The sequence below is a fragment of the Bos grunniens genome, chromosome 22 (genome assembly GCF_055505025.1).
Source record: "Bos grunniens cultivar Pamir isolate PY7600 chromosome 22, Bosgru_T2T1.0, whole genome shotgun sequence".
In the NCBI taxonomy this organism is placed as follows: Eukaryota; Metazoa; Chordata; class Mammalia; order Artiodactyla; family Bovidae; genus Bos; species Bos grunniens.
The window spans coordinates 18,396,275-18,418,653 of NC_141186.1; the positions used below are offsets into that span (position 1 = coordinate 18,396,275).

The 22,379-nt window shown below is 44.5% G+C and overlaps 1 protein-coding gene across 29 annotated transcripts in view; it reads left to right on the forward strand.

Moving 5' to 3' along the window:
* Positions 1–22,379, forward strand: part of LOC147348186 (uncharacterized) — a 732,824-nt gene that overhangs the window by 157,114 nt on the left and 553,331 nt on the right. Inside the window, exons 1-4 of one of the 29 annotated variants that reach the window (XR_015151157.1) lie at positions 12,626–13,587; positions 14,115–14,228; positions 15,566–15,627; positions 15,947–16,159. The exons of 24 other annotated variants lie outside the window; for them this stretch is intronic. The gene's annotated coding sequence lies outside the window, so the exon portion shown is untranslated. Of the gene's footprint in view, positions 1–12,625; positions 13,588–14,114; positions 14,229–15,565; positions 15,628–15,946; positions 16,160–22,379 lie in introns of those variants that run through there. 4 more of the 29 variants (XR_015151156.1, XR_015151152.1, XR_015151155.1 and 1 more) reach the window with 4 other exon arrangements.

The following is a 22,379-nucleotide window of genomic DNA, read 5'->3' on the forward strand; positions in this document are numbered from 1 at the left end:
TTTTCTCTTCTCTTGTTCTCTCACATTTACGTATATCATATTTAGAGTTTTTTTTTTTCTCCCCTCTGGAAAGCATGTGATTTGAAACACTGACCACTTTTGTTGGCAAGGTAAACCTGTTCAGAGAGAGAAACCTATATCTGAATCTACTTCTTCAGTTCTTTGGCAAATACTTCAATGTCTTTGGGGAGTTTTATGAGTTTTCTGGGGCTGCTGTAATACAGATTGGGTGGCTTACACAGTACAAATGAATTTTCTCCGAATTCTGGAAGCTGGAAGTCCAGAATCAAGGCGTCTGCAGGGTTGGTTCTGGGAGCCTTTGGGGAAGGATCTTTCCTCATCCTCTCTGCTTAGCTTATCGATGGTCATCTCCTCCCTGAGTCTCCTTGTGTTGTCTTCCCTCTGTGTGTAAATATGTACAGATTTTCTCTTCTGATAGGATCACCAGTCATATCAAGTGGGGATTCATCCTAATGACCTTGTTTTAATATAATTACCCTTGAAATGTACAGCTTGAACTCCAACATGCTTCCATTTTGAGATTCTGGAGGTTAGGACACCAACATAGAACACAGTTCAATTGAGAGCAAGAGTAGAGGCAGATCCTCCCCCAGTTGGGTTCAGTTCAGTCGCTCAGTCGTGTCCGACTTTTTGTGACCCTGTGGACTGCAGCATGCCAGGCTTCCCTGTCCATCACCAACTCCCGGAGCTTGCTTAGTCATGTCCGTTGAGTTGGTTACCTGTATTTCAGCCTGGGTTTTTGAACCAATGCTTTCAGGTTCACGATGAAAAGCTTTGTTCACTTCTGATCTTCCGTGTTTCGCATTTCCAGTTTCCTCCTACATGCTGAGGGAATGTGGTGACATCACACTTCTTGTGTTTGTTTTCCTGAACCAGGAAACGTCCGTGCCTGTCTTCAGAGGTAAACGTGGGACAGATTCTTTCTTTACAAGCACTGTCCAGAGCTGAGTGGGTGAGTATAGGTGCCCATCAAGAGGTTAGGTGTCAGCTATTCCAACCAAAATGTCAGGATTCCATTGGCAGGGAAAGGGACTCTGTGAATGTCCTCAACGTTAGCCCTGTGATGAATGTTTCAAAAAGCCAATATAGCAGATTGCATAACAAGGAACCCCTCAGACCGTGAAATTACACAGCACCTTTGGGCTGGTAATGTTGGTCCTTTGTTTATAGGTCGGTGTTCCGTTAGGGAGGACCCTGACTTGGTAGCTGATGGGTAAGCTAGCAACTGTGACGTAGAGGAAGGTTCTGCAGGAATACGTATCCTCTCTGACCTTGATGTAAATTACATCTGTCACAGAACACACAGCCGAGCTCTCGTCTTGCTTGTCTGTGTGCAGACTTGTTCTATGAACTGCCCATCAGATATCTTTCCATTCCCTTCCTCGAATATTGAGTGACCTTGGAAATAGCCTAATCTATCTTGGCTGATTGAAGATAGAGAAAACAAGCAGGGGAAACAGACCTGCTGGTTCCTGCTATTGATCAGTGGCTTGAATGAAAGCTCATTATGAGCTGGAGAGATGTGTCAGACACAGGTGTCAAGGGTGGAAAAACTCAAAACAGACCCTGGCATCAAGAAGAAGTGATAACAACAACAGCAACAATAACAATGGCATGTACATCAGAAACCACTGTGCTTTCCTTGGGTTAGTTTTATTCTGGATATATGGCCATTTGTCCCCAATCATGGGGCTTCCTATATGGCTCAGCAGTAAAGAATCTGCCTGCTAATGCAGGAGAAATGGGTTTGATTCCTGGATTGGGAAAATCCCCTGAAATGGCAACCCACTCCAATATTCTTGCCTGGGAAATCCCACAGAGGAGCCTGGCGGGCTACAGTCCATGGGATTTCAAAAGAGTCAGACACAATGACTGAGCAACAACAATAAAACCCCAATTGTGGGAAGCTATGTAAGAGAGATAATTCCTAGAAATCAGTCATTTAGTTATTCCAGTCCCCTCACTGGATAAACTGAGGCCAAGAGGGATGAAATAACTGCCCACAATCCCACAGGGAGTTTGCAGCTCTGTAGGGATGTTCAAACCGTGTCCGAGTCAATCAAAATCCAGGTTATTTCTCCCACTTTATTCAACTTCTCTCTCTTGCCCAGTGCTGTGTCTCAGGATCCCAGCGTTAGAATCTGCAGGGTGAAGACTCTGGCTCCAAGCCGATCAACACAGTTCTCAAAACAGCACAGAACTGAACAGACCCACATGGATTCAAGTTGCTGACACCAGACATATAAATTGGACATTCCACTTTACCTGCTTGAAACTTACATCCTCAGTTTTTTTTTAAATGGACATACAAATGTTCATTCACCTTGCTTGTCTGGGAAGATGTGATATTAAAATCACACTTGTAGGCACCAGTTACAATACATATTCTCCTGGAGGAGTAATCTCTGAGTCTGTTCATATCTAATAATGCTGCAGCCAGAAATAGTTAATCAGATTGTCCCAGCACGCCCAGGGGGAGGCAGAGCCAGAGCCATGCATTGTGATTAGAAGGAGTGGCATATTTGTCAGGGTTCTCCAGAGAGACGGGACCAATCATATGCAGGTACATATATAGAGAGATTTATTTTAAGGAATTGGCTCACGTTGGAGGCAGAATTCCTCCATCCTTGGGGAATCTCCATTTTCTTTCTTTCAGCCTTCAAATGATTGGAGGAGGCCCTCTTACATGATGTAGGATGAACTGCTTTCCATCGAGTTGCCTGATTTCAGTGTTAATTACATCTAAAGAATTACTTTTCAACAGCATCTTGACCAGTATCTGATACAAATCTGGGTGCCATGGCCCAGCCAAGGTGCCACATAGTATTAATGATCACAGGTAGAGATTTCTAAAGTCTAGAAATCTAGATGGAGATGGGGTGTGAGCCTCCTAAAAGGGAAGGAAGAAGTACAGGGGCCAGAGGAGACTCAGCCGCAGAATGTCAGGCTGTTCTGAAGCACTCATTTCACTGAGAACCAGACTTGCCTTATAGCCCTGGAACAAGTTGAATTCTTGAGTCTCATCTCTGATCACAGAGAAAGTACAAAGGAAAGGGGGAGAGGTGGCACCCCCTGTGGCCTCTGCTATTCTCCAGCACCTTAGTCCTTTGCATGCTTGCTAAGTTGCTAGGGACTTCTCTGGTGGCTCAGACGGTAAAGCGTCTGCCTACAACGTGGGACCCCTGGGTTCAATCCCTGGGTTGGGAAGATCTCCTGGAGAAGGGAATGGCAACCCACTCCAGTATTCTTGCCTGCAAAATCCCACGGATGGTGGAACCTGGTAGGCTGCAGTCCATGGGGTTGCAAAGAGTCAGACACGACTGAGCAACTTCACTTTCACTTTCGCTTTAAGTTGCTTCAGTCATGTTCGACTCTTTGGACTATATGGACCGTGGCTGGCCAGATTCCTATGTCTGTGGGATTCTCCAGGCAAGAATACTGGAGTGGGGTACCGTATCCTGCTTCAGGGGATCTTCCCAACCCAGGAATCGAATGGACGTCTCTTGCGTCTTCTGCATTGGCAGGCAGATTCTTTACCATTAGTGCCACCTGGGAAGCCCTCCAGTTCTTTACTGGCCCCAATTCCCTTTTTTCATAGTCTCCCCAACCAGTGCCAACCTGCCAGAGGGCTGCACCACCTTCAAAGGCCTTCTCTGTCTGAGGCAGGAAGGAGGCTTGATCTCAGTGTCATCCTATAAGTGTCATTTCTTTGAAAGATCACAGGCTCTATTAATTTCTGATTCTTTTTGTGTGTAGATGATTCCAAACAACAGTTGCTTACATTATAGATTAGATGAGTAGATGGCTTAAAAGGGGAACCAGGTCTGGGCATTCTTGCCAAAGGGGAGAGAAAATCAGTATCTTCTTTAAGATTGCCACCACACATCAGCTCTCAGTGGTGACTCTGTGTGTTACACATTGCCCGCCCCCCATCACGGCTTTGCATGATCCTCTTCCCTCCCTCCTTTCTCCTACTTCTGCCTTCTTTCTCCCCTTGCTTCCTTCCTTTCTCCTCCACTCCTTCCTTCCATAAATGTTTGTTGGGTTCCTACTATGTGCCAGCCTACTGTGCAGTGTAACACTGTAACAACAGTGAGCAAAATAAGCATAGACCTCTCATCACGAGCTTCAGTTTCGGAGGAAGGGTGGCAGAGATAGATATGAAACACATGAAGTCACAAGTAAGTAGTCACAGGTCAGGGTAAGTGCTATGAAGGAAAGATACAGGGGCATGGGGGCCTTTGGCAAGGGGACTTGATCTAGCTCATGCTGTGAGGGAAGGAGAAACTGGCCTTAGAACTGAGAGCAGAAGGAAGAGAAGAGTTTATTAGGTAAAAAGAAGGGATAGAACATTCCAGAAAAGTTAAATGTGCCGAAGCCCTGATGTGGGAGGGAGCTGTCCTACATACAGAACAGGAAGGACACCAGAGAAAGGGGGTGGGGAGAGATGGGGACAGTGGAGATGGGTGGACAGGTGGGAAAGTTAGAGCTACGACCTGGAGACTTGGATTCCCCAAGACCACTTGGCTGATGCGTGGAGAGCAGGTGGTTGCTGCTATAGGCAGCCAGGTGAGAAACGATGACTTTGGCCTGGGTGGTGATGGAGACAAATACTTGGAATCCAGAGAATCTGAGGAAGGAAAATCAGCTCAACAATTTAACTAGCTTTGTGACCTTGGACACGGAAGTTGGTTAACTGCCTTGACCTCTGTTTCCTCCAGAGCACAGTGGTGCTGATGTTACTGGCCCTCCTTTGTCCCCAGAGAGTCTTCTCATGTCTTCTGGATATGATTCACCTGCTGTGCATGGGCACAGGAAGGCAACAGTAAGTGGGCCGTGTCCCTAAGGGACTCACAGTCTATGGAAGACCAAGTTAGTGTCATAAAGTGTGCCAGGCGCATGATCCAGGTGAATAGGCAGAAGGTGAAGGTCAGAGAAGCAGACAGGACTGTGTCTGTGAGAGCAGGGAAGGCTTCCAGGAGGAGGTGATGTCTCAGTCAGCCATGAAATGGATGAGTAGGAGCTTGCCAGGTGATGGCAAGTAGAGAGGCTGGAGAAAATGACATGTGGAAGTGATTCTTACCAGGGGCAGCTTTGTCCCCAAACATCTGGAGACATTTTTGGTTGTCACAGCCAGAGTGGTGCTACAGATGGATAGTGGTCAGAGGCCGGTCATGCTAAACATCCTCCAGTTCACAGGACAGTCCCCCAAATATACAAAGAATGTCAACTCTGCTGAGGTAAAGGAACTCTGCTTTTTAAGGTAGTTGCTGGAGTAATACATGTGAAAAGCCTTAGTAAGTTAGACAATTCTATATACATAAGTCTCTTAAAATTTTCTAGTCCTTTATGACATCATTATCGTATGTGACTGAAGAGTGAAAGTGACTGTTTCTATTGCACGAAAGCCTACATGTGTGTCAGGACTCGTACTTCGTTACCGTGGTCTGTTGAGAGGCAGGGATGATGTTATGGAGGAACGAGGCAAGAATGCAGGAGAATGAAGTCCCTGTTAGGAGGGTGTGGAATCTGATGGCGGCTGGGTGACCCTCTAAGCTGTGTGAGTTGACAGGCTTGCTTTGATAGATAATCCCACCTATTTGCTTATGCTGAGAGCCAACTAAAACATAACTGCTCTCATTTCTCAGCATTAAATCGCAAATAAAATGAAGCCCAGAATGGCCTTAACTGAGGCATAATCATTGGATACTTTCATTTCTTCCTCCCTTTCCTGAGGAGTATCTCAGTTCCTTGGCATCTGGCTGAGTTGATTTTATCCACGTTCAGTCTCTTTAAAGGTAGGGGGGGAGTAAGGAAAGGTGAAGATCGTGTTGTCTTATCAGGAATGCTATTGCTTTGCAGGACCCTTTAGATTTTGAAAAGGACTGGATTATTTTAGAAAATGCAATAACAATAACCACACACCTAAAAAAAAAAAAAAAAACCCTCAACACAAACCGATTTTCCAAGGTCAAATAATAGAATGCCACATGTAACCCAAATGCTCTCTGGGTCCATGAAATTACAGTTCTCAGATCTGAAACAACCAGGTTTAAAGAAGAATGCGCCTCTGACTGTCTGAAATGAAATTTTCTTTGCTTTATATGGGGTGCACAGCTTTGAGTGCTGTGGTTTCTTTACAGGTATTTCAAACCTCTGTTCCATCCCTTTTTCCAGGGGAGGGTGAACATGGCTCTGAATAATCTTCGATAGGCGTTTCAGCAGATGGCATCTCTTGTGCTCCTTTGTATCTATTCCTATGAATTACCTCTGTGTGTCTGATAATAATCTCCCTATTCTTAAAGTCATTTCATGACCCTCCATTTTCTGTTGAATTAAGCACAGACTCCTTAGCCTGTGTTAAAGATACTGGTTGCAAGTAACAGAGTCTGACTCAAGCAAAGAGGGTAGTGAATGAACCAAAGGAAGAGACAGATATCCAAGGCTTGGGAATGGTGGGACCCAGAAATGCCCCTAGGGCCTCAGAGCCCAGAATTCATGGCCTGGACTTTAGAAAACTGCCAGAAAGTGAATGACTTGGGTCCAGCTACTCTTGGTGCTTGGGTATCTGAAGAATACTTGGATTCCCACAATAGAGAATCTGACTGGTCCAGGTTGGGTCAAGGGCCCTGCCTTCCACCTTGGAGCAATCGATGTGGTCAGCGGGGGTACTAGAGTTGGCTTAGTTGGGTCACATGATACTTGCTGGCATCTGTTACCAGCAGGAGAGAAGATGTTGGGGGGGCCACAGCAAGGCCAGTACCAATCGGTACTCAGTCCTCTCCAAGGCTCCACCAGGCCATATGATAGTTATGCACCCAGTACATCTGCTCTCTTGTCATACCACCTGTACTTTGGTCTTTTGAACTGAACTCTGATCTGGGACATACGCATGCATTTGATTGAAGTAGGAAATGGCAAACCACTTTGGTATTCTTGCCTGGAGAATTCCATGGGCAAAGGAGCCTGGCAGGTTACAGTCCATGGGGTCGCAGAGTCGGACATGACTGAGCAACTGTCACTCACGCATGCATTTAATGACATCCCTACTCTATACATTTGTCCATAGTGCTTAGATCCCCCACAGCTCAGTTCCTCCCCCAAAGCATCAGGGTCAAGTGCTGCCCCTCTCTAAAGCCCTGTAGGTTCCAGTTGCAGCTGGTTGGGTTTTGCACATTTTGAGCACCTGCAGCCTTTGTTCCCTGACTCTCTAGTTGTGGGTATGAGGTGCGGTAGCACTGGCAGGACTGGGAAGGAGGGATGATTCACTGACCATCGCCCCACCCCCAGCATGGTACAGAGGTCCTCTGGGCCATGTAACCACCAAGGGACCAGATCAGGAGCCTAACAGAGAGGGGAGTTCCAGTCACAAGAGACTGTAGTATAGATGTAGTGGTTAAGTGTAGAAGGCAGTGTAGATAAGAGTCAGACTGGCCTGGATCTGAAAGCTGGCTCTGCCACATTCTGACCTCGTGACCTTGACCTTATCCTTGTGCCTCCTCCTGTTCCTTGTTTCCTTATTTACTAAACAGACAGCATGATTTGGGGTGCATCATGCTGTGCCCAAGGCATAGCCTGGAAATGGAGATTCTAAGCTTTGGTTTCTTAGACAAGCCAGTTGTTAAAGTGTAATGCTGAATTGTAAAAAACAAGCTAATCAAAAACCTTTGTGAAATCCAAAAGATGCTGGGCTGACCAATGCCTTTCTTACTTCAGTTCAGTTCAGTTCAGTCGCTCAGTTGTGTCCGACTCTTTGCGACCCCATGAATTGCAGCACGCCAGGCCTCCCTGTCCATCACCAACTCCCGGAGTTCACTCAAACTCACGTCCATCGAGTCGGTGATGCCATCCAGCCATCTCATCCTCTGTCGTCCCCTTCTCCTGCCCCCAATTCCTCCCAGCATCAGAGTCTTTTCCAATGAGTCAACTCTTCGCATGAGGTGGCCAAAGTACTGGAGTTTCAGCTTCAGCATCATTCCTTCCAAAGAACACCCAGGGCTGATCTCCTTCAGAATGGACTGGTTGGATCTCCTTGTAGTACAAGGGACTCTCAAGAGTCTTCTCCAACATCACAGTTCAAAAGCATCAATTCTTCGGCGCTCAGCTTTCTTCACAGTCCAACTCTCACATCCATACATGACCACTGGAAAAACCATAGCCTTGACTAGATGGACCTTTGTTGGCAAAAAAAAAAAAAAGGAAGAAAAGGTTAGAGAATATTCATCTCTAAGTACTTTTGGGAAAAAAAAAAAAAAGGGCCAGGTTGGGCACAACCTTCAAAGAATAACTACACATTTTCTTATCCTCAGTATATTGAGTTGGCCAAAAAATTCATTTTAGCTTTTCTATAACGTCTTATGGAAAAACCCAAATGAAGTTTTTGAACAACCCAGTAATATTTTAATGAATTAATGAGATAAAGTAAACCTGAAGTATCAGTTTAGCCATTTAAATGTGTATATTATTTGGAAACTTGATTCATTTACTTAAAATTGTGAAACATGTTTATCATAGGAAATTGGCTTCATTTACCTAAGCTATGAAACGAGCTCACTGGTCTTATTTTAATTTAGCCCATTGTTCTAAATATCATGTAGATATTGTTGCTGATCAGAAAAAAAAGGGAAAGAAAAGAAATCCCCAAACCTCTAGATTTCAGTTTTTTCTTTTAGGTCAGTAATGTATGTAAATGAAGAAGTGCCTTTATTTAGATTTATGTTAAAATACAACTCAGGCTGCCGTAACAAAACAGCATAGGCTAAGTGGCTTAAATAAGAAATGTTTATTTTCTGGCGGCTGGAAGTCCAAGTCCAAGATCAAGTTTCCGGTGAAGTTGAATTTCTGGTGAGGACCCTCTTCCTGGCTTGGAGACAGCATGCTTCTTGCTGTGTGCTCATATCCACAGAGGAACAGTGTGAGAGGGGTTTTCTTAAACACGAATCTGGTCATATCAGGGCCCCACTCTAATCTTAGTTACTTTCTTAGAGGCCCCATCTCCCAGTACAGCCACACAGGAGACAAGGGTTCATATGAATTTTGTGGGGACACATTCAGCCCATAGCACCTCCCAAAGCCTCACTTGTTCACGAAGGTAAATGTTCAGTGCAAGTTAAGTGGTTGCCAAGATATTGCTGAGCAGTGGGTGTTTGGGTGCAAGTCTTCTTGTTCTGTAGTGACTATCAGGGGTCCAGATAAACAGTCTCTTCTCAGTGCATCTTTAGGTCTCCATGGAAACATCACTTCCTCAGGAAAGCCTTCCATGCATCCCTGATTGGGTTTGGCTACTCTGTTATTCACTTTCAGAGGACTCTGAACCTGTGAGTTCAGTGTCTCTGAACCTGTGAACTCCGTGGCATTGATCCCTGTTTGTAATTAATTCATGGCTAACTTTCTGCCCTGTGAGTCCTGCAGTCCAGTTTCCGGGTGTAGATACAGCATCAGTCTTGTATCTCCATGGTCTCTCCATTCTGGGCGCATGTTTGTGAAATAAACACGTGCTCAAAATCCAGAAGCAGTCCACTGCTGGGAGCTGACAGAGAGATTGCTGGACATCAGCAAGGCATTTGTACCCTGACAGAGCAGGGGCCGTAATCTTAAGAGTAGACTCATTGGAAAAGACTCTGATGCTGGGAGGGATTGGGGGCAGGAGGAGAAGGGGACGACAGAGGATGAGATGGCTGGATGGCATCACTGACTCGATGGACGTGAGTCTCAGTGAACTCTGGGAGTTGGTGATGGACAGGGAGGCCTGGCGTGCTGCGATTCATGGGGTCGCAAAGAGTCGGACACGACTGAGCGACTGATCTGATCTGATCTGACATAAGGAAACCAAAGCCAAAACCCAGGTTAATACATTAGGGCTGCATGGCTGGTATGAAGGTACACGCTGGGGGCACATGGGGGCCTCAAGGTCCCCAAGTTCAGGCAGCAGCCAGAACAGGGGCTGAGGCCATGGGCAGTCTGCCGTCTTGGTCAGGACTGTTGCCTCTGGTGCTAGTGAGGCAGCTGGCTGGGGGAGGGCACTGGGGTTTCTGGTTCTGGAGAACTGACTTGGATGGTGTGCGTCTTTTGTGTCACCAGAAGCCTGTGCTTTTGGGTTGTGTTTACTTGTGTCTCTGCATATCACCCTCCTACTTCAGAATAATTCCAGGGACCAGATGTGATAGCATAAATGAAAGGGCCTTGAGTTTTTCTTGTATTTAAGAGTGGAAACAGCCTCTGTCATCTCCAGTGTCTTTAGCCTTTCTTCCCAGGGTTGCTACATAAGCCTGGGTGAGCCCACGTATATCAGTCTTAAAAGAAAATAAAAATTATCAGTTCTTTGTACTCTAAAACTGGCAATGAAAATTAATATTTTTTAATTTATATATTTTTAATTGAAGGATAACTGCCTTACAATACTCTGTTGGTCTCTGCCATACATCCCCCTGGAGAAGGAAATGGCAGCCCACTCCAGTGTTCTTGCCTGGAGAATTCCATGGACAGAGGAGTCTGGTGGGCTACAGTCCATTGGGTCGCACAGAGCTGGACACGACTGAGTGACTCACAACACCTGCCATACATCAGCATGAATCAGCCATAAGTATACATATGTCCCCTCCTCTTGAGCTTCTCTCCTGCTTTCCACCTCATCTCACCCCTCTAGGTTGTCTCAGAGCACTGGTTTGAGCTCCCTGATCATACAGCAAATTCCCACTGGCTATGTGTTTTACATATGGTAGTGTATATGCATCCATGCTACTTATGCTGTGTTCTAATGACATGAAATTATGGCTCAAATCAACACAGTTCACCTGTAGGGTCTAGTTCTTACCTCTGGCTTCACCTATAAGAGCAGGGCATGTGACATTAAGGTCACCAACAGCAGTGGTCCCTGAGGGAATGGGACTCAGGTTAGGCAGGGTACCCAGGTCGCAGAGGTGTGAATGAGTGTAGCCCAGGCTTGAACCCAGCTCTTTATGAAGACAAAGCCTAATGTCTGCTAACCCATTATGCTACAGTATTTGCCTATCAAATAAGCACTACTCTGCTCTTGGAGCCTTTGCTTTTACCAAGAAGAATCTTAAAGATGCTCTGAGCAAACTTGAGACAGAACAATGAGCTCCTACATCACTAGGTGCCCTTAGATTGCTGTGGCAAGTAGCTGAAATCCAAGCAGTTCGGCCAGTCCCTAGGCTGCTATTCCTTAGATGTCAGACTGTCTACCTTCACGGGCTGATCTTTTCACTGAGGGGTCTTCCAGTTTTGAATCCCATCCACCTAGCTCTGTCACCAAGCTCTGTAAACATAATGGCCAACATCTGGAGACAGATGAGATCAGTTACCCCTCATCCAGATGCTGTGATGTTCATTCATGTGGCAGCTTATTAAGGATGCATTGTGTTCACAACTCTGCATGGGCTGGCTCTCCGGTAGGGGACGGATTCATTTTTTTTTTTTAATCTTCCAGATGTGTTGCATGATAGAATGGAAACATTATCTCAAATCCTCATAGAGGCGAAATGAGTGGGAAAAAATGACGGAGATTATAAAACAAATGTCTCTGACTAATTTACATTGAATTAGCAAGATTTATTATTAATAATAATGTTGTGGGGTAGCTTGCATTCATGGAGAATGAATGGTATGTCAGGCAATGCAATGAATGTTTAATGTATATTATTGTTCCATATAAGCCCTGAACCTATTCCCAATTGAGACATGAGGTTTCAGGGATTGGGAGAGGTCTGATTCCAGAGCCCTAACTCAGCTGTCACGTTAGTGACTTTTCTGTGTCCTTGCTGCTCAGAGTGTGGTGCAGAATCTCGGCCTTCCTCCACAGACCTACACTTTACCAAGACCCTCCGTGACCGGGTGCTCCATGTTCCGGGTGTGGTTCCCAGGTGGCTTTCCTTCAGTCACCGAGTGCTTGTGAAAATGATACTAACATGGGGTCCGTTCCAGGTGTGCTGAATAAGATTCTTTGGGAGTGGGACCCAGGTTTTTGGACTATCCTGATGATACACTGACACCTGAAAACCAGCGCTCTGTGACATTCCTTCCTTTTAAGGTTTATCTGGGGCTCCAGGCTTTCTTTTGGAACTGGAAGATGTAACCTAAGATGGGAGGAAATGTGTCCTTCGAGGGGTCCTAAGGAGACATTCACTTGTTGCTGATTTGGAAGCTTTCAACTTTCCTGTCAGAGCCACCTCATCACTTCCATTCAGTTCAGCAGATATTTGCTGAGCCTTTATACTTGGCATCAGAATCAGGGGGACAGATTTTCACATGAGAAGCTGAGGTCCAGGGATTGCAAATGTCTTCTCCAAAGGCAAGTAGTGAGTGGCGCTACAGGAATTTGAGTGCATTTAATCTGATCTCAAAGAACATGCCTTAAAATGGCCTTGGACCACAGTTCCTTCCCACAAGACATTAATTTTTTGAACTCATCAAAAAAGAAGAGTCAATGACTCCAGTTAATTCCGGGAGCAGGAATCTATCTTTTTGTCTACATTAACTGGATGAATGAGATGTTATGTGTGAAAAATGGAATTTGTTATAATGCATGTAAACGATATTGGCATTAACAATCGATGTCTAATTACAATTAACATCTATTGTCCTGATTATTTTGCATATACTCTGAGCTACATGAAAAGCCTTTATTATGGTAACAGTAATAGTCAGTCTCTATGATTTGTAACCCCCAAATGGTGTGTCTGATGAGCCAACAACGATGAAGTTTTCAGCTTGTAAGTGCTAGGACCTGGAGAAGTACCAGCAGAATCTTGTAGCATACCTTGATTGGTTAATTGGGTTGACTCACTCATTCACATTCGTTTTTCCCTCACTTTTGACAGGGCTCAATTTCATTTTTTGCATCTTCCACAAATATCCTTAGCTTGAGTGAGTGAATGACAACCTCCTTCCAGATGCAGGAAACTTATATCTCTACTGCTCTGTGGCTGTTTACTTGCTCCTGGATGGCACAGAAGCACACAGGAGCCAGCTGGTGGGTGCCGTGAAATGGGATTCAACTTGTAAATACTGGCATTTCTCAGCGGGGTCAGGGCTGTACTTAATGGTGGCACCTGTTATGGACTGAATTGTGTGTCACCAAAATTCACATGCTGAAGTCCAGACTTGCGACATGACTGTGTATGGAGATAGAACCTTTAAGGAGGTAGTTGAGGTTAAATGAGGTCACGAAGGCAGGGCCCTCAGCCTTTAGGGGCCGATCCTATAAGAAGAGGAAGTGCTACCCAGAGGTCTCTGTTTCCATGCATGCGCAGAGGAAAGGCAGTGTGGAGAGGCAGTGAACGCTGGGAAAAGAGGGCTCACCAGTAACCACCCCTGCTGGCCTCTTGACCTTGGACTTGCAGCCTCCAGAACTGTGAAAGGATACATATTTGTTGTTTAACCCCCCCTAGTCTCTCACGGAAGCCAGAGCCGACTCAGATGACAGTCATAGAGGCTCACTTATTTTCCAGGGGACTGCAGGTGTGCTGTGGGGCTGGGTATTGTAGATCATAGCAGTGAAGGAGCCTTGGTCTTCACCCCTGATGGTTATGCCAAGTGACCAAGGAGGTGAGTACAAGAAATGTATTCACGTCCCTGAGTGCAGAACAGGTGCCCAAGAAGGGGAGAGGAGTGTTGGGTGGAATTTACACAGGTGGACCTGGGGTGGGTTGGGGCAGAAAACGGTAAAAAGTTTTCCTCAGTGCGTTGCTCAAGGTGGGCTCTTGGTCTTGTCTGCCTGATCTTGTGAGTATGTTAAAATTCCTTCCTGGTTGTGTTCTTCCAGGCCAAGTCCTGCTTTAATAAAACATTTTTAAGGGGTTTAATGATGGCAAGGAATCTAAAAGCTAAATGGCAGCATTTGGCAATTCTCTACACAGACATCACCTGAAAAGCTGGAATTCTCCCATTAGAGCTGTATAACCAAAGGTGTTCTGCTTGGCACGTGAAATTCATCCTCCCCTTTTTTCTTTCTTACTTGAGCAAAAGGGTAACTATTTTGCTTTTTAATGAGTTCTGAGGAGTTACGATAGGCCGAAAGCAGGGTTTCCCTATGGATGACTTCCCATGTGGTCCGAGCCTCCTGAGTCCTCTAGGCCTGTCCGTCTGGTGCCCAGGGGTGGCTGTGTGTCCAGCAGCCAGGCCTTTGAAGTCAGACAGACCTGGATAAAGAGTCCTGCCCCCTCCGTGCAGCAGCTGTGTGGCTCTGGGTGAGTTACAGGGTCTCTTGGAGCTCCGCTACATCCACCCAGGAAGGGAAACAGTGGTTCCCAGGATTAAGTCAGTGATGCAGTTATAGAAAATACCGGGCACAGAGCCTGGTACATGGCAATGGCTCCAAAACTATTTTTGTTGCTGTGTAATTTGGAAGAGACTGGCATAAATTTAATGGTGACTAGTAGGCAACCACCGTGACCCAAGACCTCAAATGTCAGTTTACCCATCAGTTGAATTTGACCACACCCTTTTCATATGAAATACAGGAGGGCAAATGCAGTAGCACAAAGCTCCCTCTGGATCCTAGTGGGTGCTCAATATGTCACTTTCCCCTTCCTTCTCATTAAGAGCAAGTTTTGTCTATACCTTAGCTGCTCGTCTTAGCAGTTAGTGTTCTTGACTCCCTCCAACCCCAGTGGATATTCATGACTCGCCGTGCATTAACCTCTCACAGTGGGTAAGAAGGATTTCATATTATCAAGGCTCTTTTAACATGACACCTGTGAGCCAGATTTGAGTGTTAAATTTTCAGTGCTATTAATGTTCCAATTATTTCCAAGTCAAAGGTGATACTGCTGAAAATAAAGCCAACACAGATTTCTGGTCTAATTCCTTAGTTCAGTCTAGAGAATTGAAATCGCCTGGTATCCTCTAGTTAAATAATTCAGGTTAAGGGCTATCAGGTGTGAAAGCTGAGGCCCTTGCCCTCAGAGTCCCCACAGTCTATTCAGTCTATTCACAGTCTTTGCAGGAGTGGAAGTTGCTCAGTCGTGTCTGACTCTTTGCGACCCCATGGACTGTAGCCCAGCAGGCTCCTCTGTCCATGGAATTCTCTAGGAAAGAATACTGGGTTGCCATTCGTTTCTCCAGGGGATCTTCCTAACCAGGAATTAAACCCGGGTTTCCTGCATTGCAGGCAGATTCTTTACCATCTGAGCCACCAGAAAAGCCCCTATTCAGGAGCAAGCAAGCAAAAACCATTAAATAAACTGAAACAGGAATGAGGCATTCTGTAGTCAGACAACTTTTATAAATAGTGAGCACCTACTTTATCTCATAAAATCCATTTGCCCTTCAGACATCAGCTCAAAAAAAAAATCACATTTTTTTCCCTGAAAACCTTCCTGTATCACTCTTCTCCATCTCTACACACACATAGGTGTGCATGTACACACACACATACACACACTCACTCTCTCCCTCACAAACACACTATAGATGAGATCTCTCGATTCTTTGAGTGAAGAAAATGGGGTATCCATAAAGGCTACACCAGGGGGTCCTGACCAGTAGTATTTTCACTGCTTCTGACAATGTCACTTTCCTACAGTGGAATCTCCAGACCAAGGTGTGAACACTGAACAGGGACCTCTTCAGATCCGGCAGGAGTTGGTGAGCAGCCTTGTTCCTGCCTTGCAGTTCCAAGAGCTAAACGGTTAAGATGCAGAGTTGAAAAGGCTTCTGTCCAGTAGGGGGAGCTCTGTCCCTTAGTAGTCACTTGTTTTTAGAGCCACAGCACCTCAGATCAGAGGGACCAAAACCCATCTAGTCCAGCCACTCTGAGAGCAAGAATTCCCTCAAGAAATAAGGTTTCTGTCTTCATATATTTCCTCCCCTTCCTTTTTTAGACGTATTTATTGAGCACCCACTGTGTACCAGATTATAAAGATAGATAAGGTGATCATGAACTCTCCCCCTTTTCTACTTACAGCCTCACTTGATTACCTCCCCAAACTGGGCAGCTCCTTACTACTACCCTTGAGGATCCTCCTTCCTTGGGCTGCTCTGAAGGCTCAAGTGTCCTTTGCATTGATTCAGAAACCCTTTCCTGATACCTTCTGTCTTTGATGCCCATTTGTGGCTCAGCTTTGTACCTGGTATATTATGAGTGCTGCCTTCCAGGTCTTCTGCCCCCTGAGTTCCTTTCAGATACTTGAAAAAAGTGACTGAGCCTCTTTGAGTCGTGTTGTTAATTTTCATCGTTGTTTGGTCCCAACTTTGGATTACTGCTGAAGGAAGGGAGACCCCTTGCAGGGTCCAGCAGTGGGCTTTTATCTAGCACTCGGAAATGAACTGTCCGAGGAGACACATGTGCTGACAAAGGAAGAGACTTTATTGGGAAGGGGCACCTGGGGAAAGAGCAGCAGGGTAAGGCAACTCAGCGGAACTGCTCTGCCATGTGGCTTTCAGTCTCGGGTTTTATGGGAAGGGGGTTAGTTTCTGGGTTGTCTCCGGTTAAGCAAGAATTCTGACTCAGGGTCCTTCCTGCTGATACACATTCTGGGAGGTTGGTAGGACCTATGGACTGACATTTCCTTGCTTGTTTTGACCACTCTGGAATTCTTCCGGTTGGTGGTGTGTAGCCTGTTACTTCTGCCTTCCTTCCCAGGACTTCTGTTGTGAGATAACTCAGGCAAGTGGTTACCAGTGTGCTTGCCCAGCGTGGGGGTTTTGCTCAGTGGTTTCCCTAATGTTATGAACCCTCCTTTTGGTGAGTGAGGTGGTCAAGGAATAGGCAGGTAAAGTGCTTTCACCGTGACAAAATGTAAAATCAGTAAGATTAGATTTAAGCTTCCCTTGTAACACTTCTATGTCATCTTCTCTCTTCCAGGGTTTCCATGTTGAGTTCAGAGTTCTTTGATCTTGCTGGGGTAGGGCAGAGTCAAACTCTGTCTAATCTGTCTGTTATGCGGTATCGAGAACTAAGAGGGGATATTTTCTTGAGAGATGAGCAGTGTAAAGGGAATGTGGAGGAGATAACCAGCTGGACCCAAGCAGGGTCTTGCCTGGGGCTGCTACTCAAAAAAATTTGAGTTTGAATCAATCAATAAATCAGTTGATATATTCCAAACTTCCTGATCCTGACAAACTAAGTCCCGAGGTTCTTTTAGGCTATATGTAGACAAAGCTTTTGATAGCCTCGGAGGAGCTATGGAAAATAATGACTGTCAGACAGGAGATGAGCAAATATGTTGTGATTTAAAAAAATAGCTATTGATTAGGTGTCCTTGATTTCAGTCTAATAGGGAACAGATTTATTAATGTGGAGTATCTTAAGTACTGGCAAATTTGGGGGCAGCAAAGAGGTTTAAACTGATGTGCCAGTTCCTGGCCTATTGAAAATGCTTGTTGACGGAGAAGACAAGTTGTGACAATTTTGGCTCATTGGAAACTGATTAGTGATATCCGCCTTAGGCCTGGGAATGGAGCATGGTGGCATGCATAGCAGGGGTTTGCTCTCCCCACGCATTCCATTGGCTCCTCCTCTCTTAGGAGCAAAGAGTCAGTGACGCAGTCAATGATCTGGTGATCGCGTGTAGTCAGCTTGACCCACGTGATGGGCCTGTGGATCCACCCCATGTATCCTGCTCTGACTGCCTGGACACTGGGGGATGGGTGTCTGGTACACACTGTACTGGACAGAATAGGGTAGGGGTGCAGGCTATGCTGAAGCAAGTGGAAGGTAGATTGGTGGACACCGGTGATCAGTGGACACGGGGTGCAATTAATTCACAGGTAAGATGTGCATACGTCACCCAGGCACTAATTCTGAGAGGATAGGAGGGAGGGGGGTTATCTTAGAGAGAAGACACTTTAAAAAAATTTCATAGGAACTTGCATTTTAATCATAGACCCTCCATACAAACGAAACTGCTATGATGAGGTGAACAAATACAAAGTCTCTCAACCCATACATAGTAAGGGTTACTGTGGTGGAAAGTCTGTATACATGAGATTATATTATGCATACAGTCATTGGGTTAGCAAGCAGTGATGCAGAACCATGCTGTCTTCTAAGTGCTTTGTATGTTAATCTGTTTAATCCTTTAAAAAATCATATGAAGTAGAAGCAATTGTCCTCATTTTACAAATGAAACAGGCTCTCCCAAGGTCAGTGAAGTGCTGGAGGCACAATTTGAACCCAGTCAACCTGGCCCCAGCGTCCTTGCGTGCGGTCTCCACACACAACCCTGAAGTGTGTGCAATATTGATGTTGCCCAGCAGTGTCACGGAGTCTCTAAGAAGTTCATCGCCCTGTGTTTTTTTCTCACTGATTTTTCTCTTCTTGGGATAAGACGTGTTAGGGTTTCCCCTCTAAACAGCTTTCGTATGTAACATACAGCATTATGAATTGTATTTATCAAGTTACACCTGACATCCATAGCACTTATTTCTCTTATAACTGGAAGTCTGTACCATTTTGACTGCCTCCATCCAATCCATGCTCCCCCACCACACTCGACCCTCCCCTGCCTCTGGAAACCACAAATCTGATCTTTTCTATGAGTTTGTTTTGTTTCTGAAGTATAATCAACCTCAAACACTTTTAGTTCCTTTTTCACAAATAGGGATTCAAAATTTCTATACATTTCATACCGATCGCCATAGTAAGTCTAGTGATGATATTTTTCACCATTCAGAGATATTACTTAGTTATTGACTATTCCCCACACTGTACATTTCACACCTGTGACTCACGATTGGAAGTCTGTACCCTGAGACCTTTCTCATCTATTTCTTTCCTCCCTGGCCCCGCTTCACTCTAGCCACCACCTGTTTGTTCTGTGTCTGACTCAGCTTCTGTTTTATTTGTTGTGTTTTTTTAGATTTCACGTGCAAGTGAAATCATACAGTATTTAGAAAACAACTTTTTTTTTCCCTTTCTGTCTCAACAGAGGCCACGTCTCTGGAGGGGACTTTGTGGAGATTACAGTGGTTTAGAACAGCATTGAGAGTTTTCCCTTTCCCCACGCACCACTTCTCCTTTCATTAATATCTGCTTTGCATAAGGACACCTGATTACGTCAGTCACTTAATGCAGAATAGGTGAGGAGTCGGGGTCACTATTGTAGTTCCATAAGATCGCTAAGAATTTCAGGGATGTAATGTTGAGTTGTTCTTGTTTGTCTTGAAGGGTTTGTTTTTTATCCCCTCCAGATTATTTAATTTACATAATTTGGCTAACCAACCAGGACCTACTGTATAGCAAAGGGAACTACGCTCAATACCTTGTAATAATCGCTAATTGAAAAGAATCTGAAAGACTATGTATACATATCAAATCACTTTGCTATACACCTGAAACTAACATAATATTGTAACCTAACTTTACTTCAATAAAAATGTTTTTAAAAATGTAGAACAAGCAAATAAAACTTCCTTTACTTAAGATGATTAGCCAACATAGTGTGAATGTACAGTCATAGAAGAAAAAGTGAAATGATGGCTGGTGTTTGGGCTAAAACCAATCAGAAGCCTTCTCAGCATGTATGCCCCAGCCCTTTGTACTTTGGACAAATTACTTATTCTCTCTATGCCTCAGTTTCTTCCTCTGTAGAAATGGTGCCTGCCTCCTCCATCTCTGTGAGAATTAAATTGTGTCTACAGCATTTAGATTGGTGCCTGGTATGTGTTAAGTGTGTCTACAAGGTAGCTGTTATTGCCTTGCAGACTTGGGTTACCTACTCCCGTGACTTTTTTGGGGGGCCTTTGCATTTTCTATTTTTAAAGTAATTTGTGCTGTGGCATGCCCCAAGGATAGCATGTACAGGTACAAGTAGAAACAAGTCCACTGGGAAGAAAAAGACATCACCCCTTGCTGAAACGGAAGATTTAAAACCCTTGAGATATACCTTCTAGATCAGGAATCAAAATATTCAATTTCTTGGGAGTGCAGCCACAGATTGCAGTAAGTACTTTGTAAAATAGAATTAACAGAAGCACCTTGGCATTCTAAGGATCTCAACACTTGGTTTGAATGACTCTGTGTATATTTTGAAGCACCAATTGTGCTATGAAAGAATTCTCTGCCCAGCAGATAATGAACTGATAAGAGATCTTTCTGGCTGCCAAGTGTGGGTTATCAGGAGGGTCCAGATTCCTGGAGGGGAGCGCAGCCATATCTACTACAGGCACTGCCTGGGTCAATATTGTATTGTATAGGAGGCTGGCGTGTAGCCTGTAGATTCTCAAGGGGTTGAGACAACCTGGCTGATGGAATATTGATCTCAAGCCTGTCGGTTTCAATGGAATTCAGGAGTGAGTTGCAATAAAACAAGTTTGTATTTAGTTTTCTAGATAGTTGCCATCCTGTTAATTTCTCTTTGATGTAACTTTTCCTTCTGTTCTCATAAAACACATATTGCCTCTCTTACCAAAGGAACCTTTATGGAACTAGGGGAAAACAGTGTGTTAAGAGAAATACATCAGGCCTCCAGTGTTCTGTCTGTGAGCCATGTTAGGAATAGAAAGACTCCAGGGCAGTGATGATTTTCAAGCCAGGTTGTAACCAAGGCAGTGTGTTTGCTAGATGGGCTCATAATGGTGGTGAGATATTTCAAATGTTAGGTAACCAAATCTGTTGCAAGAGGAAGAGTTTAAACTTCCAAATTAGGCATAATGCACACTATCCGTGTCACTGAGACCCCTGAGGTGGGACCGAGCTGAGTGAATTAGAAGCAAGCTTCACTTTATTTCCTGGTATACGATCAATTAAGCTATTTCCAGAAGCAGCAGCACAGATGGCATTTTACTGAGTTTTATAGGGTAGTTTTCCACCCTTTGATACAAGGGGAGATGACAGTAGGCAGCAGTAGGCTTTCTTATTATCCGCTTTATACTTTCTTAATGAGCCTACTTGATTTCTAGTCTGTGTCTTCCTGGGTGCAGAGGGCAAAAGCATTTTCTCATGCCAGGTTCCATACTCAACGCTGGATCTATTAATATACTCATTCCTGATCAAAGGTTTGGCAGAGAACCATGGGAAGTGTTCTTGAAGCACTCTCCCTCTAAACCGTACCTCCAAGCTGAATGTGCATCATGGGATTGATGTGCATCTCAGCTTAAGATGCATCAGCTGTGAACTGAACTGTGTCCCCCTAAAATTTGTATGTTGAAGTTCTAACCCACAGTCAGATATTTGAAGATGAGGCCTTTGAAAGGTAATTAAGGTTAGGTAAGGTCATGAGGATGGGGCCCTGATCTGGTAGGATTAGTGTCCTTAAAAGAACAGGTATCAGAAAACTTGCTTTCTCTGTCCATCATGTAAAGACACAGTTAGAAGGGGGTTGCCTAGAAGTCAGAAAGGGAACTCTCTAACTATGCTGACTCCTTGATCTTGGACTTCCAACCTCCAAGACTTCAAGAATGTAAATTTCTGTTGCTGAATTCACCCAGTCTTTATTTTGTCATGGCGTCACAAGCCAAGATAGCATCTTATCTATCTATGAACTTAAATGTGGCATAGTAAAGGCATCTTGCCAGCCCTGGGTGAGGCTGCTTATAATAGAGGGAGAAAGCAAGTCTCTCTTCAGGCCTTCCAAGCCCTCAAATAATTTTCCCACCCTCTGCCTCTGTGTATTCAGCTCAACCTTAGTAGTCCATTCCTTTGGGATTCCAGCAGCTGTCTTTTTGGTCAGCTTTTTGCTTTTTACATTTAAAATTGAAAAATAATGCAGTAATACAATCATCCTTCTGAATCTAGGGGAGATTGGTTCCAAGACACCTGTGGATACCAAAATCCACAGATGTTTGAGTCACATATAAAATGGTATAATGTTTGCATATAACTGACACACATCCTCCTGTGTGCTTCACATCCTCTCTAGATTTGCTATGTGAACAGTCAAAAATATAAATGCTGTTGAAGTAGTTGCTAGAGTGAGGCAAATTAAAGTTTCCTTTTTGGAACTTCCTGGATTTTTTTCCCCAAATATTTTCAGTCTGTGGTTGGTTTAATTCTCAGATATAGATTCCTGGGATATGGAACCTTGGGATATAGAGGGCTAATTTTACATGGTTGTCAAACAAACAGCAGTAACCACACGTTACATATGGGTAGCTAGTGAAAATGTTTCCTCTCTCTGTTCACATCCTGAGATCTTCAACTTTTACTCCAGCATCTCATGGACTTCAGTGTCTTTGGATACTTCTTTAGATACTATGTATGTATGTAAATATGTATCTCTTCTTTTTAAGAGACATGTACACATACTATTTATATTCCATTTTCTGTGTATTGCTGGTAGTATTAAGATACTGAGAAATTCCTGACTGATTGACACTTTGAGTCTGCAACATTTATCAGGACAATCAGTCCTCTGACTGGAGGGCCGTCTCAATCTAGGGAGGACAAAAAGAGGCTG